Consider the following 19411-nt stretch of genomic DNA (forward strand, 5'->3'; position numbering starts at 1 on the left):
CTTGCTTGAACTTTTTTAATGTCTCCCCAGTTGCCTTTCAGTTGAATTCCAAACACCTTAGACAGCACAGTAGACTAGACCCTTTGTGATCCAACCCACTACCTTCCTTCCCATCCTACTTCCTCTTTCCTTTTTACACCTCTGTTTAGCCATGGTGTCCCTATGGCACAGTTAAATGGCTGGCTGCTAACTGAAAGATTGGAAGTTCGAGCCCACCCAGAGCCAACTCAGAAGAAGGGTCTGGAGATCTGCTTCTGAAAAATCAGCCATTGAAAACCCCGTGGAGCATAGTTCTGCAGTGGCACACGTGGGGTCAGCCATGACAGAATCGACTTGGTGGCGACTGTTTTATTTATTCTTATCCTGTAACCATACTGAATGTCTTGCAGTTCCCCAAATGTGCTGCTTGGACCTCATGCTCCTTTACATCTATCTGGGTTTCCCCTTCCATGTTCCAAAAAGCTAATTCCTTCGATTTTCAAGGCTGATTTCGGCTATCACTTCCTCCTTGAAAGCTCCCTTGACCCTCTGCTGGGTTAAGTGGGTCTTTGGTGCGTTCCCGAAGTCTCCTGTATTTGCTCTTTTCAGTCTGATCCAGATGAGGGTTTTTAAAACTGCTTCCTGTCTCTCGCCTATTAGCTCCTAGAGGGAAGGGAACGTGTAATACTGGACCTCAGTATTTTCAGTGTCTTGCTTATTTAGTGCCTGGCGCGGAATAATTGCTCAACCACAATGGCTGAATGAAGGAAAAATGAAAAAAGCAGGAAGCAATCTTTTTTTTTTTTTTAACTGTGCTTTAAGTGAAAGTTTAAAAATCAAGTCAGCCCTCTAACACAAAAACTTATATACACCTTGATACATACTCCCAATTGCTCTCTGCCTGATGAGACAGCCCGCTCTCTCCCTCCACTCTCTCTTTTCGTGTCCGTTTCGCCAGCTTCTAACCCCCTCCACCCTCTCCTCTCCCCTCCAGGGAGGAGATGCCAACATAGTCTCAAGCGTCCACCTGATCTAAGAAACTCACTCCCCACCAGCATTCCTGTCCACCCCATTGTCCAGTCCAATCCATATCCGAAGAGTTGGCTTTGGGAAGGGTTCCTGTCCTGGGCCAACAGAAGGTCTGGGGGCCATGACCTCCAGGGTCCTTCTCGTCTCAGTCAGACCGTTAAGTCTGGTCTTCTTATGAAAATTTGGGGTCTGCATCCCACTGCTCTCCTTCTCCCTCAGGGGTTCTCTGTTGTGTACCCTGTCAGGGCAGTCATCAGTTGTAGCCAGGCACCATCTAGTTCTTCTGGTCTCAGGCTGATGTAGTCTCTGGTTTATGTGGGCCTTTCTGTCTCTTGGGCTCATAATTACCTTGTGTCCTTGGTGTTCTTCATTCTCCTTTGATCCAGATGGGTTGAGACCAATCGATGCATCTTAGATGGCCGCTTGATAGCGTTTAAGACCCCAGATGCCACTCACCAAAGTGGGATGCAGATTGTTTTCTTAATAGATTTGATTATGCCAATTGACTTAGATGTTCCCTGAAACCATGGTCCCCAAACCCGTGCCCCTGCTACCCTGGCCTTCGAAGCATTCAGTTTATTCAGGAAACTTTTTTGTTTTTGGTTTAGTCCAGTTGTGCTGACCTCCCGTGTATTGTGTGTTGTCTTTCCCTTCACCTAAAGTAGTTTTTATCTGCTATCTAATTAGTGAATACCCCTCTCCCTTCCTCCCTCCCTCCCTCCCCACTCTCCTAACCATCAAAGAATATTTTCGTCTCTGTTTAAGCTGTTTCTTGAGTTCTCATAATAGTGGTCTTATACAATATTTGTCCTTTTGCAAGTGACTAATTTCACTCAGCATAATGCCTCCCCGATTCCTCCATGTTTTGAAATGTTTCACAGATCCCTCACTGTTCTTTATTGATGTGTAGTATTCCATTGTGTGAATATACCATAATTTATTTATACATTCGTCTGTTGATGGGCACCTTGGTTGAGCAGGAAGCAATCTTGTCCTGACCTGTGATAATTCTTCGCTTGCATAAAATCGTATTTCCATTGCACAAGACCCACACATTACAAAGAGTGCTAGAGCCAGTTCAAAATTGTAGGTCCCATTGCCCGCCCCCCCCCCCCTTTTTTCAATTGGAAGAAATGTTGCAATCTGAGATTGTATACCACCCAGCACCTTTTAGATTGTTTTCTTTTGCTCTGATCACCTCTCCTGTCTTTCAGGTTGATGAACTCCTTCAGTAGTTGAGAATGGGTTTGTGGGTATGAGACCATTGTTGAGGTGATGACACTTACTGTCAGGGCAGCTACTGCCTGGTTCCACTGCCAGGTAGTTCTTTTGTCTTTTCAGGTCTCCCTCCTCTGCAGACCCCTCATCCTCTTTCCTTCCCTAGCATTGCACACCCCCTCCAGCTCTGCGAAGTCTTACAATCAAGCCCTCTGCCATGCTCCCCACCCATCAGCTCTTGATTGGGTTTAATTTAGATGGTATCTGGTTTAATTCATCTTGAGTTTCTTGACTGTTCAACTCCTTTTCCCTCTAGATATCTAAGAGATTTGTTTACAAAGAGATTGGAAACTCCCCCACAACAAAATGATAATGGAGTGTTTATTTAGTTGGACCCTTCCAGCTGAATGCAGTTAGGCATATTTTACCCAGACCCAGAGTGACTGTTCTACATTTGTTCATACAAATGGGATATCGTTGTAGAATTTCTTGGTACAGGAGCCATTCAACAAAGAAGTGACCCAGGGATTCCTCATGGGGTGAGAGAGAAATCAGTTACCTGGCCCACCCCTGGCTTTTTATGCTATCATTTTTGCTTATAGGGAAGAATTTCAGTTGACCTGGTGTCTGTTCCTTTTCTCTAGCCATTTTATTATTTTTTTTAAATAATATTTTCTTGTGTTTTAGGTGAAACTTGGTACAACAAGTTAGGTTTCCCTTTAACAGTTTTTATACAAATTGTGCCATGCCACTGGGTACAGTTTTTACAATGTGTCAGCATTCTCATTTTGTCTGTTCTTGTTTGTTCCATTTCCATTGCTCTATCTTCCCTTCCCTTCCTTGCCTTCTCATCTTTGCTTTTGGGTAGATGTTGGCCATTTGGTCTCACATAGTTAATTGTTTAAGGGAGCACATTACTCACGGATGATATTGTTTATTTTATAAGCCAATCTGCTATTTGGCTGAAAGGTGACCTGCAGAAATAGCTTCAATTCCATGTTCGAAGGGTATCTTAGGGCAGTAGTCTTGTGGGTTCTTCTAGTCTCTATTGGTTCAGTAAGTCTGTGGTTGGTAGTGATAACCAGGCACCATCTAGTTCTTCTCACCTCAGGTTAGAAGAGGCTGTGGTTCCTGTGGGCTGTTGGTCCTCTGGACTAGTCTTCTTTGAGCCTTTGATTTCCTTCATTTTCTTTTGCTCCATACAGGTAGAGACCAATATTTGTATCTTAGATGGCTGCTTGAAAGCTTTTAAGACCCCAGCACTACTCACCAAATTAGAATGTAGAACATTTGTCTTTGCGAACTGTGTTATGGCGGTTGACTAACTTGTCCCTTGAGATCATTCCCAAGCCTTTTAACCGAATAAACCAATCCTGTGAATTGTTTGGGTATGTCTAAGAAGGCTGCCTAACTCTGCTCCATGTGTGGTTTGTTATATGTATGGACAGATACGCAGCACACACAAACCTGTATATACATATACGTACAGATACACCTATATATGTGTGTGCATTTACTCATATATGCCTTCCTGTATACATATGTGTATCATATCTACCTGTGTAACCACACACATCTTTTTTGGTTGTTTTTACTGTTGCAAAATTGTATATGTTACATAGCATTTACTGAAATTCCCCTTTTTTCTTGTGAACTTCTTAGTGTCTTTATTTACCTTGGTCAAGTTGTGCTGACTTCACCCATATTTGGCACTGCCTTTCCCATCATCAAAAGTAACCAGTGTCTACTATCTATATCTCAACAGTGGTTCCTCCTCCTCCTCCCTCCCAGCCCTGGTAGCCATCAAGGAATTTTGCTTCCTATGTGTGTATGTCCATTCTTAACATTTTATAATAGTGGGACCATACAATATTTGTCTCTCTCTGATTGACTTACTTCATTCAGCATAATGTCTTATAGAGTCATCCATGTCATAAGATGTTTTGTGGACTCCTCATTATCCGTTATAGCTACGTGGCATTCCATGGTATATATGTGCCACATTTGCTTGTCCTTTCTTCCGCTCTTGGGCATTTAGGTTGTTTCCATCTTTTTGCTGTTGTGAATAGTGCTGCAATGAACATAGGTGTACATATGGCTATTTGTGTCACTGCTCTTATATCTTCAGGATATATCTATACCCATTTTAATTCACTATTTTTCAAAGATGTGACAGCCTGCCTACTCTTAAGAATAGGTAAAAGCAGCCAAGCTACACTTTTTTTTTTTTTTTGGTAAATTAGTATAGCTTTTAGAGGTTCTTGCCTTAAAAAAATGTTGGACAAAAATAAAACCCTGTATATGTGAGAGGAATCTGTGTTTCTCAAGAGTACCTTGAAATAATTAAAGGACTAAAAACTACTTGTCCCTTGAGTGGCTCAGAGGCAAAGTAGACATTAAAATTCAGAGATAAAAATGTGAGCCATTGTTTTTTTTGTACATTCTTTCAGAAATACTGAAATTGAGAAATGTTTTGTGGCCTTCCTCTGTTTGGGGTCATGTTTTTGTTCCCAGGCAGCGTTGAACTTCTGCATCATGGGAGAGCCGACCTTTTTGTCTTTCTTTGATCTGGCATCTAGAAGCTGGCTGACCCTTGTGTCCTGCCACCGACCTCTGCCATCAGAGCAGTCCGTGACTCTTCTTGTCACCACCTCCCCTACGCTTTCCCAGTTCTATTCGTCACCTTTTTGGGCTCTGGTTTTTGCGATGCCCTTTCTCCATGTCCCTGTCAGTTGTTCTGTGTCTCCCCCCAGGGCTCGTCAGGTTCTTTAGCCAATACTTTTGCACTTCAATATTGAAAGATTTGTTTTTGACTGAAGCTCTGGACCAGACATTTTCATACTTTTTTTTTTTTTCTTTTGCTTTAGTTATATACCATGGAAATAATTTGGAAAAACTGTGAACTCTCCCAAGCATTTTTATGTTTTCACCTTAAAAAGTTTTCATACTATCATAGGATGCAGTTTCTGATGGTAACCATTGATATTTTAAAATAAAACTGTCACTCTTAAAAAATGTTGCCAGTGAAATCTTAACACAGTAGTGATTTGATACCCACCATCAGTCATGCAGAAATGTGTGAACACGCCGTTCCTTAGCAGTCAGAAATTCCGTATCATTTTTTTTCTTCTTGAACTTGTGTTTCCATACCATTTCTTCCACAGAATTTTATCCTAATGTAATATGTTTTAATTTCCAAAAGTCATTTATCACACAATCATATTTTCTTTTCTGTAAAATATGGATCTAAATTGAATTTAATTTTCATTCTGTGTAATAAGGTTCTAAATGTTAAAAATAAATTCTTGACTGAAGTATTGTTAGTGTTATCATTAGTCCTCAGTTGATCAAATTTTTAATGAATAATTACTAATTAAAAATGAAATAATTTCTGGAGAAATGTTTCTTAGTGAGATGCTTCTGTGGATCGGTATTACTCAGTCCTGGAATGAGTCATGGTTTAGCAGCACATCTAGTCCTTTGTTTTTATAGCTGTAAGTGCTGAGAAATTTTGTTCATATACATAAATTAAAAAAAAATGGGAATAAAAGGAATTTTGTTACATTAATGTCACCCAGTTCTTTTACTCCTTCTGAGTTATATGTGAACATATCTCTGAGTGATTTGTCATCTAAAATTTTTTCTAATAATCAGCTACAATTCAATTTTGTTCACCCTCAGTTTTGTTGAAAGTTAAGAATTTGGATCCACTTGAGTAGCAGAAAAGTTTCTCACCCGGGTATAGGAGTTACTGACTTCCTCAGTTTCTGAAAGGTACACTGAAAAGGCTTTATGAAATGTAACACGTGACATTTTTTTTGTTTGTTTTTTTAGGTGACAGTGTACACAATCAGACACAATTTCTAAATGAACAGTTCAATAACATTGGTTGTATACTTCACATTGTGCCATCGTTGTCATTATCTCTTCCCATATTGTTTCATCACTGTTAACTTAGGCTCTGTGCCCCTTAAAGTTCTCATCTGCACTTTAGATTAACTGTTGTCAGATAAAACTCATAGAGATAACGTTTTACAAGAGTTCTATGCACGAGGCAAACTTTTTTGAATTTATTTATTGTGCCTTAGGTGAAAGCTTACAAATCAAGTCAGACTCTCATACAAAAAAGGGCAAACATTTTTTATTACTTAGGCTACACTGTTTTTTGGTTTGGAAACCCTGGTGCCGTAGTGGTTAAGTGCTGCAGCAGCTAACCAAAAGGTCAGCAGTTTGAATCCACTAGGCGCTCCTGGGAAACCCTGTGAGGCAATTCTACCCTGTCCTGTTGGGTCGCTATGAGTCGGAATTGACTCAACAGCAATAGGTTTTTTAGTTCATTAACGGCTTAATGGGATAGTTTTAGTTTCATGTTTAAAGGTTATTCATGGGCATTAATTAGTTTCAGGGGTTCCGAAGTCTCAGTGGACCCTGTAAGCCTTGTTTCCATAAGAGTTTGCAGTGCTATTCTATGCTTTCCTTCTTTTGATCAGGATCCATCTCTTGGGCCTTTGATGAGAATGTTCAATAATGGTAGCCGGGCACCATCCACTTCTTCTGGTCTCATGGTAATAGAGGTAGTAGTTTATAGAGGCAACTAAACCTGCAGTCCACTTCCTTTTCTAATTTCTGGGTTTCCTTCTTCCTCTGCTGTTCCAAGTGCATAGATACCAATTGTTGTATCTTGGGTGGCTGCTTAAAAACTTATAAGACCCCAGACGCTACTCACCAAACTAGAAAAGAAACTCCAAAAATAATGTTAGTCAAGGCTGGATGGATCCGCAGAGCCATAGGTCTGTCTTCAAACCGTGAAAACTAATCCCATGAAGTGTTTAGTTGTACTAAGTAGTATCAGCAGGAGCAGCCTTTTTTAAATTTGTGTCTGCTGTGGTAATTATGAAATTATATAAAATGCTTTATTTGCCATTTTGTCCTTTTTTACCCTGGTGTACAGCTTCCTGGTAACAGCTGCGTTAGTCTGCTTGTGTAACATTGCCCTTACCAAAAACCTCGTTGCTCTCGAGCTGGTTCTGACTCATAGTGACCCTGGAAGACAGAGTAGAACTGCCCCATAGGGTTCCCAAGATGCTGGTGGATTTGAACTGTTGACCGTTTGGTTAGGAGCTGAGCTTTTAATCACTGCACCACCAGGGCTCCAACCATTGCCCTTTGTCGATGCCAGTTTTCCCATCACCATAGAGAAAAATTCAGTACTCGGTGGATGATTTCCCTTCCTTTCCCCCCTTAAACTCCCCCCCCCGTAACCACTGGTAACCGTTAGTCTTTATGTAATTACCTGTTCTTGTCAGACAACTGCCTTTTAATTACATCTGCTGCTGTTTTCTTTTAATGGCACCTGGTTCAATCTAATATACTCAGAACCCTTGGGAAGTTAAATCTGTCACGAACGTCAGAGCACTTTGTGCAGTGTGGCTTCTTCGCGTCCACTGCGGTTTGTATGCTCCTCTGCTGTGGCCGGAAGCTTTATCCTACTGCTCTTCACAGGTCTTTCTTGTGCTTCCATCTCTGTGCCACGCAGGGTGATGAGCCTGTAGAATGAACTCACGTATGCTGAGTAAAGGAATCCTCCCCTGCCCTTTCTCTGAACTAATATTTTTGTCTTCTTTGAAATTTGTTTATTCGTTTATTCACTCATTCATTCATTCATTTTGTCAAAGCATTGAATTGCGTATGCTTCACGTGACTTTGTTGGCAAAGCCAGGCATCACTGCAAACCAGTCAAATCGGGTTTACTTTCTGTTAGAAAAAGTCTGATTTCACTTTTTCATTTCAAGTAGTGAATCAGCAGGCATCCCCGGAACCGACGTGGCTCTTCTGGATCACAGTCAGGGCCTGGGGAGGTAATATAGGAGCTTTCCTGTGAGCTTGCTGCCTGGTGCTGCACCTTCCTGCTCTTGCCTGTGCTCCCGCACTTCGCCCCTGTGGGCCTCTGCCTGAAAGCTTACATCTTTGAGGGGATTTGGCACCTGAGGAGGCGCAGTCTTCAGTGGAAACCAGCATCTCTGTGATGGCTGGGTTTTATGAATTCCTAGCATTTCTGTGAGTTCTGAGCCAGAAGCCCTGACATCGCCCTTCATACAGATGTCCTTAGGACTGAGAAAGACTACAGTCCTGACTGTGGGTTTATGGAACTCTGTGGGATGAAGGTGGCCGCCCCCCAGCCCAGTGTTTCCTCGTCTCTTTGTTTGGTGTCCCTCAAAGTCTTTCCATCCTGGGTTTGGGGCACGTGGGGGGATTTAACGTGGTCACCCTGGTGTTTGTGAAGCGAGAAAGATGCAGCGGGGAAGGAACACCTACAGGACAACCTCAGCCTTTATAAAGACTTCTGAGCACCTGGCTTGAAGACTGCTGCTATAGACTCATCCTGATCTACCTTGCCATGAGGTCATTTCAGGGAAAGGATTAAGAAAAAACAGTATCACCTTATCTTACTTTCCCTCTTTTCCAGGGAAGTGGATGCTTAAAAATGCCAGTAGTTAAGAATAACAGAGGTCAGTCAGTGTTTGGCGACCTGTGATTGCCCCCAGCCCTAGTTTGCAAGGTATTATCTGCTGGCTTCCAGTTTTGAGAATAACAGAGGTCAGTCAGTGTTTGGCAACCTGTGATTGCCTCCAGCCCCAGTTTGCAGGGTATTATCCACTGGCCTCCAGTTGTGCAACCATAACTCCAGGCCTGGGCTCTTCCTTAGACCCTTGTCTGCCATTAGTTAGCTTCATAGTCACTTAATCTCCTGCGTCATGATTTCCTATAAGTTGGGAATGCTCATACCTATCAATTCAGAAGACTGTCATCAGGAGGAAACATGACAGTGGACTGTGTATCTGGTAAGCACTCCATTTCTGTGAAGCAAAGCCCTTGGGCCAAGATGGTTCCTTGTGCCAAGGTGGTTCCTTGGGCCCCTTCAGTGCTGATATCTATGACTCCCTTGAGCCATCCTACGTGAGGAAGCCCAAGGAAGGAGAACCATCCTCTCATCCTGTCATTATGTGCTTCTGCTCATCTACCCTCTTCTGGTCTATTGCAGGAGTCCTTTGACCAGCCTTCCTGCCTCCATCTTTGTCCATTCTCACATTTCTTCCACACTGTTACCAGAATAAGCTTTCTGAAATGTAGGTCCATTCGTACCCCACCCTGCTCAAATCATAATTCTTCACCCATTCTTCTCACCTACAGGAGAAAATAAACTCCTCGTGGCACAGGAGGCCTTTCATCTTTTGGCCCTTATAAGCTCCTGTTCCAGATTCTCACTGCCTAAGAGCACACTTCATTTTCCTCATGAGGAACCTGTACATGCATCAAGAGGTAGTCAAACAGAACAAGGAAATACTGCCCCATTCAAAACTGGGTAAGGTGTGTCCTTTCACCATATTTATTCAGTGTGTATACTAACCCAATAACCCGAGAAGCTGGGCTATATGAAGAATGGGGCATCAGGATTGGAGGAAGATTCATTAACAACCTGGACTATGCAGATGATACAACCTTACTTGACACAAATGAAAACACCTTGAAGTACTTACTGATGAAGATCAAAGACCACAGCCTTCTGTATGGGCTACACCTGAATGTAAAGAAAATGAAAATCCTCGCAACTGGACCAATAACAGCGTCATGATAAGTGGAGAAAATATTGAAGTTGTCAAGGATTTCCGTCTACTTAGATCAACAGTCAATGCCCAGGGAAACAGCAGGCAAGAAATCAAATAATGCATCGTGTTGGGTGCATTTGCTGCAAAATACCTCTTTAATAAAAGTTTTAAAAAAACAAGGATATCACTTTGGTGACTGAGATGCACCTGATCCAAACCATGGTCTTTTCAATCACCTCATATGCATGCAAATGCTGGGCAATGAAAAGGGCAGACAGAAGAACTGATGGATTCAAATGTTGGTGTTGGCAAAGAGTGCTGAATGTACTGCCAGAAGAACGAACAGATCAGTCCTAGAAGAAATACAACCAGAATACTCCTTAGAAGGAGGGATGACAAAACTTCATCTTACTCACTTTTGACACATCATCGGGAAAGACCATTCACTAGAAAATGACATTATACTTGGTAGAGTAGAGGGTCATCGAAAACAAGGGAAACCTTCTCTGATGGTTCAGGTTGTGTGTCAACTTGGCTAGGCCATGATTTTCAGTAGTTTAGCGGTTACATAATGATGTGATTTGGTGATTATGTAATGATGTAGTTATCCTCCATTTTGTGATACGATATAATCACCTCCAGGTCATGATCTGAAATGATCAGCCAATCAGTTGTAAGGGGAGTTCCCTCAGGGATGTGGCCTGCATCCCATATATATGAACTTTCTGGCAAAGCTTGCTGCCTTTTGCTTAATCTGGATCCTGCTTCTGGCTTGTCAGCATCTGGCCTCCAGTTCTTGGGACTTGAGCCAGCAACCTGGTATATTGCCTGCTGATCTTGGATTTGCCAGCCTCTACAGCCTGTGAGCCAGCAGCTTGGTATCTGACCTGCTGATGTTGGGTTCATTGGCCCTTGCAGCTATGTGAATCAGGAGAAGCCTCCAGCCTGATGCCTGACCTGTGTACTTGGGACTTGCCAGCCTCTACAACCGTGTGAGCCATTTCCTTAAGTCTGTCTCTATACACACATACATATGGGTTCATTGTGTCCAAATGAGAAGCTATCATTTTTCCTCCCCAGCCCACTTCCTTTTTCTGCCACCTGTTTTTTAAGAATAAAGCCACTGTTGTCAGCGTCCGAAGCCAGCAACCCAGGAGTCCTGTGATCAGTCTCTAAGTCCCGTCTGTCCCCTAAATGCCTCATATCTTCCCCTTCCTTTGCCCCCTCCCACCAGTGCTGACTCACAGCTCATCTACCCTCCCGTCTGTTGCAGCAGTCCCTTCTCCAGCCTTCCCGCCTCCATCTTGTCCATGTGCACGTTTCCTCCACGTTGCCGCCACAGTAGGCTTTCCGAAATGCAGATCCCATTGTGCCTGCCCTGCTGAAACCATAATGCTTCATAAGCTCCTTCTCATCCACAGGAGAAAGTGTGCTCATGGCCCACGTGGCCTTTCACCTTTTGGTCCTTGCCTGCCTTTCCTGCCAGCCCTCCTCCCCCTCTCCCTGCACGCTCTCACAGCTCAGCGCTCCTAGCAGTCCTGAAACCAGTCCCTCTGTGCTCTGGCATGCCCCTGCTCACGCGGTATTCTCTGTCCCCAGTGTCCTTCCCTTCTGCCCTCATCTGCTGCAGACTCCTGCCCATGCCAGCCCAAACCCCACCTGTTACATGAAGCCTCCCTGACCTCTCCACGTTTCATCTGTTCTCAGAGAGCTGCTTCCCCCAGCCATAACATCTCTGAAATCAGGACTGTTAGTGGCTTGTCAAAATTTCATTGGCAACCTTTTTTTTCTTTCTTAGTGGCATTAAATTAAATTAAACGTCTAAAGGCAAGCAGAGAGTTGGATCCATCCTGGGAAGATGTGCCATGCCGTTGTCATGGTCTCTCTGCCGTGACAACTTTCTGCTTTATGTTGTTCTCTGTCACGTTCCCTAACCTCATTTAAAAGGGTCCAGAGTAAGGTGTGTGCTTTCAGCCCAGGCGGTATATTTGGACTCCTCTCTCTCGGGTCTGAACTTAACATGATTGTCATACTCTCAAGCAGCCATCTCTCTGTAGTACTAGGTGGAGTGGGCACAGGGCCTCCTAGCCGTACCACGCTCCATACGTTAACTCGATGGACGAGGGAGGGCTCTCTGGGCTCTGTGGCTTGCTTTTTGTAGAAGTGTCACCCTGCTATCGTGTCCCATCTCTTGGGCCTTTCAGTCTGGAGGAAGCTGCTTGTGCATAACAAATTCGTATGAAACCAGTTAGACCCAGAAATCAGGTTTTGCTCAGTATACCTCTTACTCTCTCCAGACCTCTGCTTTCCCCAGAACCAGTAGTCAGCAAATTGCTCAATGGGCACAGACCCAGGACAAAGGTTAGGCATTATAACTCATCCAGACTGGGGTAGAGAGGATGCTTTCTCAGACTTCCTCTGTCCTTTTGTTGGTAGTGGTGAACTCCCCTTTTTAAAACTTTATACAGACCTTCAGTCACCATTCGGTTAGCCCAGGACATTTCCTTTCAGTACTTTTATCACATCTGTAGCCTACTTTCCATGGTTCATGTTTTTGGTTGGCTGCCCCTGTGACGTGGAGGGAGGCAGCTGAATTTCAGTGATAATATGACTCCATTGCCATGTAAGAACTGTTGTTGTTGAGTGCCATGGAGTCAATTCCAACTCATAGTGACTCTATAGGACAGAGTAGAACTGCCCCATAGGGTTTCCAAGGCTGTAATCATTATAGGAGCAGATTGTCAGGTCTTTTCTCCCACAGAGCCGATGGTGGGTTCAAATTGCTGATCTGTTAGTGAGCAGCTGAATACTTTAACCACTGCACCACCAGTTAACGCATTGGAAGGATTTCCGGAAGATAGTGATGGTTAAGGCTCTGCCTTCTGGAATCAGGCTGCCGGAGCTGGAAGCCTGGACCCATTACTATCCAGATGATCTTGTGCAAGTTATTTAACCTTCCTGAGCTTCTATTTTCTTGTCTGTGCAATGAAGGCAGTGCCTCTCTCAGGAGATTGCGAGGGAGACTGTGCTGAGGACAGAGATGGACTTCTCACTCTGGAGTGTAGGTGCCTCTGCTCAGTCGGAGTGGATCTCTTTCCTGACCTGGGCACTCTGCCATCTTGGGTTTCCTAGATCTGGAGTCCTTTTGTGTTCTGACTGCAACATCGACACTAGAGCACCAGGGTCTGACCAGAAGGAGGAAGGGCATCAGAGCAAAAGAGTGAGGGTGGTTTCTGGGATCTGCCGTGCCCAGGCCCATCTTCTTCTGCCCATGGTTCCTGATACAGACAGACAGGTCCTTCACACCCACCCACTCCCTCTTCCCCATTAAGGAGTTGCTTCTACTCACCTTAGAAGCAAACTAGAATAGGTCTGGTCTGAAATGATACTAGCCAACATTTGATAGCAGGCCTTTATGATAGTATAATAGCAGCTTGAATCTCACCTAAAAAAAACTCACTGCCACCGTGGCCAAAATAAACTTTGAAAGAATTAACTAGTTGTAGATTAAATATGGTGAATATAATCATAAATATCTAGAAAAAATAAAAATATTTAACCTCAGAATGGGGAAAAATGTGCAAGATTATAAAAGCCTAAAAATGAAAACTTTCTTGTGTCAAAATGCATCGTCAAAATTCATTCATCAAGTGAGTACAGTATTGTAATACAGGTGACAAAGGATAATACCCAGTACCTTTACATGGTAAAGAATTGTTATGCAAGCAACGTATGTACCAGCACACCAACAGCTGATGTGTTGGCTTCTTTATCTGTGCATCCAGGTGGATTTGTACACGTTCATACATAAGTACATTCATCAGAAAACATACACGATACATCTGTTTATGCATAGAGAAAAGACTTTAAAGATACTAAAACCAAAATACTAATAGTGGCTATTCCTGGGTTGTTGGAGTACATATTTTCTTCTTTGTATTTTGCAAATATTTATTTTTATCTCTATTTGTATTTTCTTCTTTAAGCTGCTCTGCATTTTCCAAATATTCTGCAATAAGCATGCATTTCTTTTATAGTCAGAAAAAAGTTTGAAAAGAATTCCACGTAATTTAAATGTCTGTACTTTGAAGAAACCCATTGGCCCTACGTATTCTCCAGGGGAAGCAGATAATATCTAGAGTTAGTTCGAAGTTCGGACAGATACTTCTTCTCTGAATGCCCTTACCTGTACTGCTTTCTCTTCTCGCCCCTGGAATTGTCTGCTCTCCATGACTGTTCTGCCCTAGGCGTCTTTAAATTTTTTCTTCTCTCTTCGTTGTTGTTCCATCTGCTTGCTTATTTGGATTTCAGTTTTAATGTGCAGAATCTCTCATTGCTCTGCGCCCCAGGTTTAGAAATAAACATAGGTCCAGAACAAATCAGAATAGGCCAGGTTCTAGGAGAGTTGAGGAATTTTGTCAGCAAAGACGCTCCTTTCCTGAAGAAGAGAGGTGCCTAGTGGGGAAGCGATACCATCAGGAGTCCGGTACAGGGCCGTAAACGTGGGGGCATGTTCTCTCCGTGGTGCACTTTGTGTCCAGTCCTTTGTACCCGGTTAGGTCTTAGCTCACCAAGGGCAGGAACCTCAGGTGTATCTTTGCATTCGCCTCAGTTCAGGCTCATAACAGGGATTCAATAGTTGTGTTTTGAATTAAGCAAATGATTGAATTTACTGCGTTATTGAAAGCTGTGAGAATTGTATGATAATCTCAGACTTACTGTAGGAAGAAAATTAGTATTGAACTTTTTATGTGATTATGTTGAGCCTACTCTGAACATGCTACGAGCCCTGATGACAGAGGTTAAGCACTGCTGCTAACCGATAGGTACAGTGGTTTGAACCCACCAGCTCTTCTGGAGAGCTGTGCGGCAGGCTGCTTCTGTAAAGGTTTATAGCCTTGGAAACCTGATGGGGCAGTTCTACGCTGTCCTGTAGGGTCGCTATGAGTTGGAATCAACTCAGACAGTGGGTTTGGTTTGGTTTTCTGAAAATGCTACCCACAGGGAAAAATTTTTGAAAGGGGGAAAAAAAATAACCCTTTTCTTTTGAGTCATATTTATGTGGTCTATATTGGCCCAGCCAGCCCAGCAATCCGTTTTACAGCTCAAAACACATTCTTTAGATTATGGTCAAGCCTCCCACTGTGTAACTTGCTAATCCTTTCTTTACATCCACAGTAATGAATAATTGAAGTATTTTTTCTTTCTAGGATAGCTTGGCTCTGTTCATGTCCTATAGGGTTGCTATGAGTCGGAATCAACTCAATGGCAGTGGGCTTTTTTTAAATTCATGTTTGATCCTAATTGTCATTCTATTTTTAAAATCGAATTTATGCTGATTCCAGGAGAGCATCCAGCATTACTGGCATTACCCCTGGTGGGAGGGCGGGCTAGAGGAAGGAGTGTGGGAAGCCAGGAAAACCATCTTCTGACCTTTGCCCTTCTAGCCACTCTTTGTGTGGGCGTGGCTCATTTTCAAAAGAAGGATGTTGGTTAGATGATATCTTAGGACTTCTTTAGTCCTATTGGTGACTGGCATTTGCCATTCGAGGGTCTGTTTTAGAAATGGAAGAGAGGAAACCAAGTGTCATAGTCATCTAGTGCTGCTGTAACAGAAATACCACAAGTAGATGGCTTTAACAAAGAGAAATTTATTCTTTCACAGTACAGTAAGCTAGAAGTCCGAATTTAGGATGCCAGCTCCAGGGGGAGGCTTTCCCCCTCTGTAGGCTCTGGGGAAAGTCCTTGTCATCAATCGTCCCCTGGTCTAGGAGCTTCTCAGCGCAGGGACCCCACGTCCGAAGAATGCATTATGCTCCCAGAGCTCCTTTCTTGCTGGTAGGAGGTTCCTCTCCCTCTGTGCTTGCTTCTCTCTTTTATATCTCAAAAGAGATTGACTTAAGGCACAACCTAATCTTCTAGATTGAGTCCTGTCTCATTAACATAACTGTCACTAATCCCACCTCATTAACATCATAGAGGTAGGGTTTACAACACATAGGAAAATCACATCATATGGCAGAATGGTGGACAGTCACACAGTACTGGGAATCGGGGCCTAGCCAAATTGACACACATTTTTGGGGGACACAATTAAGCCCATAACACCAAGGTAATTATTTTTAATGTCTGTCTGTGAAAGGGTAGGCAAGAATTGCATTTAGATTGTTAATAGATTCTTAATAATTAAAAAACTGGAATTTTCAGAAAGATGTTTTGTGGATAATAGTGAGCATGAATTGGAACCCTAGAATGTGAGGAGTGATCGAATCCCCACTCTCCCACTTGGCCCATCCTCTCTGACACAAGCCACCCATGTGGCGGTTTCTGTCTCTGACCCTAGCCACTGGAGCTAGAGCAGAGCTTACAAGTTAAAAGGATGCCATCCTTCAGAATGCCAAATAGGCAGACAGCAGCTACAAGTTTGGGGAACCACATGACACCCGAGACTTCTGACCTGGCCACAGGATGCCAATTGCAAGCTTGGGGGCTTCTCCTAGGTTTCCTCACTTTTACCTGCTGGCTTCCCATGCTCCTTTGGGTTTGATAGTTCTCTGGAATGACTCGCAGAACTCACAGAAAGTGCTACACTTATGGTTATAGTTTTATTATAACAAAAGTATACAAATCAGGATCATCATAAGGAGGTTCCCAATGTGAAGCTTCCATGTCACAAAGAGGGTGTCTCACCTTTCTTTCACCAACCAGGAAGCTCTCTGAGCTTTTGTGTTCAAGCCTTTTATCACCCAGTCATGATTTCAACCCTCACTGCATGTGCATGATAGGCTCCACCATGCCTCCTGGTTAGTTGACACAGGCCTACCAGGTGAGTCTTTTCTGTGCGTGATAGGCCCAGTTGTGTCTCCTGGTTAGTTGACACAGGCCTACCAGGTGAGTCTTTTCTATGCATGATAGGCCCAATCGTGCCTCCTGGTTAGTTGACACAGGCCTACCAGGTGAGTCTTTTCTATGCATGATAGGCCCAATCGTGCCTCCTGGTTAGTTGACACAGGCCTACCAGGTGAGTCTTTTCTATGCATGATAGGCCCAATCGTGCCTCCTGGTTAGTTGACACAGGCCTACCAGGTGAGCCCTTTCTATGCATGATAGGCCCAATCGTGCCTCCTGGTTAGTTGACACAGGCCTACCAGGTGAGTCTTTTCTATGCATGATAGGCTCAATCGTGCCTCCTGGTTAGTTGACACAGGCTTACCAGGTGAGTCTTTTCTATGCATAATAGGTTCAGTCATGCCTCCTGGTTAGTTGACACAGGCCTACCAGGTGAGCCTTTTCTATCCCTCCTGGTTAGTTGACACAGGCCTACCAGATGAGCCTTTTCTATGCATGACAGGCTCAATCATGCCTCCTGGTTAGTTGACACAGGCCTACCAGGTGAGCCCTTTCTATGCATGACAGGCTCATTCATGCCTCCTGGTTAGTTGACACAGGCCTACCAGGTGAGCCCTTTCTATGCATGACAGGCTCAATCATGCCTCCTGGTTAGTTGACAGAGGCCTACCAGGTGAGCCTTTTCTATGCATGACAGGCTCAATCATGCCTCCTGGTTAGTTGACACAGGCCTACCAGATGAGTCTTTTCTGTGCATGACAGGCTCAATCATGCCTCCTGGTTAGTTGACACAGGCCTACCAGGTAAGTCTTTTCTATGCATGATAGGCTCAATCACGACTCCTGGTTAGTTGACACAGGCCTACCAGGTGAGTCTTTTCTATGCATGACAGGCTCAATCATGCCTCCTGGTTAGTTGACACAGGCCTACCAGCTGAGTCTTTTCTATGCATGATAGGCTCAATCGTGCCTCCTGGTTAGTTGACACAGGCCTACCAGGTGAGCCCTTTCTATGCATGACAGGCTCAATCATGCCTCCTGGTTAGTTGACACAGGCCTACCAGGTGAGCCTTTTCTATGCATGACAGGCTCAATCATGCCTCCTGGTTAGTTGACACAGGCCTACCAGATGAGTCTTTTCTGTGCATGACAGGCTCAATCATGCCTCCTGGTTAGTTGACACAGGCCTACCAGGTAAGTCTTTTCTATGCATGATAGGCTCAATCACGACTCCTGGTTAGTTGACACAGGCCTACCAGGTGAGTCTTTTCTATGCATGACAGGCTCAATCATGCCTCCTGGTTAGTTGACACAGGCCTACCAGGTGAGTCTTTTCTATGCATGATAGGCTCAATCGTGCCTCCTGGTTAGTTGACACAGGCCTACCAGGTGAGCCCTTTCTATGCATGACAGGCTCAATCATGCCTCCTGGTTAGTTGACACAGGCCTACCAGGTGAGCCTTTTCTATGCATGACAGGCTCAATCATGCCTCCTGGTTAGTTGACACAGGCCTACCAGGTGAGTCTTTTCTATGCATGATAGGCTCAATCATGCCTCCTGGTTAGTTGACACAGGCCTACCAGGTGAGTCTTTTCTATGCATGATAGGCTCAATCATGACTCCTGGTTAGTTGACACAGGCCTACCAGGTGAGTCTTTTCTATGCATGATAGGCTCAGTCGTGCCTCCTGGTTAGTTGACATAGGCCTATCAGGTGAGTCTTTTCTGGTCTAGTCAGCCCCACCATTAGCATAAATCCTCAGGTTTGGTCTGGAGGTGTCAGATCAAGGCACCTCAGTTACTCCCAGGGTTAGTTCACAGAAACCAAGGAGAAAGGCCAAAATCGTGTTCCACGCTACACAGTTGTATTTGTAAAACTGAAATTTTACTTCTCTGACATTTTGGCAAGGGAGTGTCTCACAGCATCCTAACTGAAGTTGTGTTCATCCCTCAAATTGCCAGCACTACTCCTTGCTCCCATTTTATCTGGAGAGCCCCCTGTGCCTGGGGTAGCGGTTTTTGCTGGTTTATTTTTAAAGCCTTGTGTATATTTTGTGTTTAAGTCATTAAGGACTTTTGTTATAGTCAATTAAAAATCTTCTTAACAAACTAACATAGATTGGATCAAAGGAGATAGCTATTATTTTTCTCCCAGGAAAGATGAGATTTATGACCCACAGCAATTTATTGCCTGTTTTCCCACACAAAGCAAAATAGGACGGAAGTAATGCACTCAATTATGTAGGAACTCTGAAAACTCCAGAGATTTTGATTGATACGCAGTTATAACCAAAAATATTAAGGTTTTAAAATGATGAAAGCCAACTATTAGAAATGAGCTGGCATTGTTTATACCATTACATAAAGCACAATAGCTAAAGCACTTTGAATTTCAGAAGCGATTAATAGCCTCAGTGGTTTCAAATTTAAAGACAGATTTAGATTTGGGTAATTTTTATTGGTCTTATTTGGTGATACCAGTGATTCCATTTATTTTATTATTTTCTACCCCAGTAGATAGTGTGTTAGATCTGCTCCAGCTGGCTAAGGAGAAAAGAATTAATTTGAAGGGTACAAGGTATCTCAGAAACCTCGTGAGTAATTGGGACCAGGGCTAGAAGACATTAGGAATTAAGGCAGTATACCCCTCCCACCTTAACTGCTTTCCCCAGTGCTTTTATTGCACGGCAGACGTGTCGGAGGGCCGCCAGGACAGACAGGTTTAGGACT

At 43.6% G+C, this 19411-nt stretch overlaps 1 protein-coding gene and 1 long non-coding RNA gene across 2 annotated transcripts in view; both read left to right on the plus strand.

The window, feature by feature from the left end:
• Window positions 1-19411, plus strand: part of CCNY (cyclin Y) — a 258996-nt gene that overhangs the window by 171768 nt on the left and 67817 nt on the right. The window lies entirely within an intron of this gene.
• LOC126076517 (uncharacterized) lies at window positions 1735-17609 on the plus strand. Its single transcript, XR_007517471.1, has 3 exons — window positions 1735-17290; window positions 17356-17485; window positions 17551-17609. It is a non-coding gene; the product is annotated as an uncharacterized LOC126076517 (long non-coding RNA).

The sequence above is a fragment of the Elephas maximus genome, chromosome 4 (genome assembly GCF_024166365.1).
Source record: "Elephas maximus indicus isolate mEleMax1 chromosome 4, mEleMax1 primary haplotype, whole genome shotgun sequence".
NCBI classification, from domain to species: domain Eukaryota; kingdom Metazoa; phylum Chordata; class Mammalia; order Proboscidea; family Elephantidae; genus Elephas; species Elephas maximus.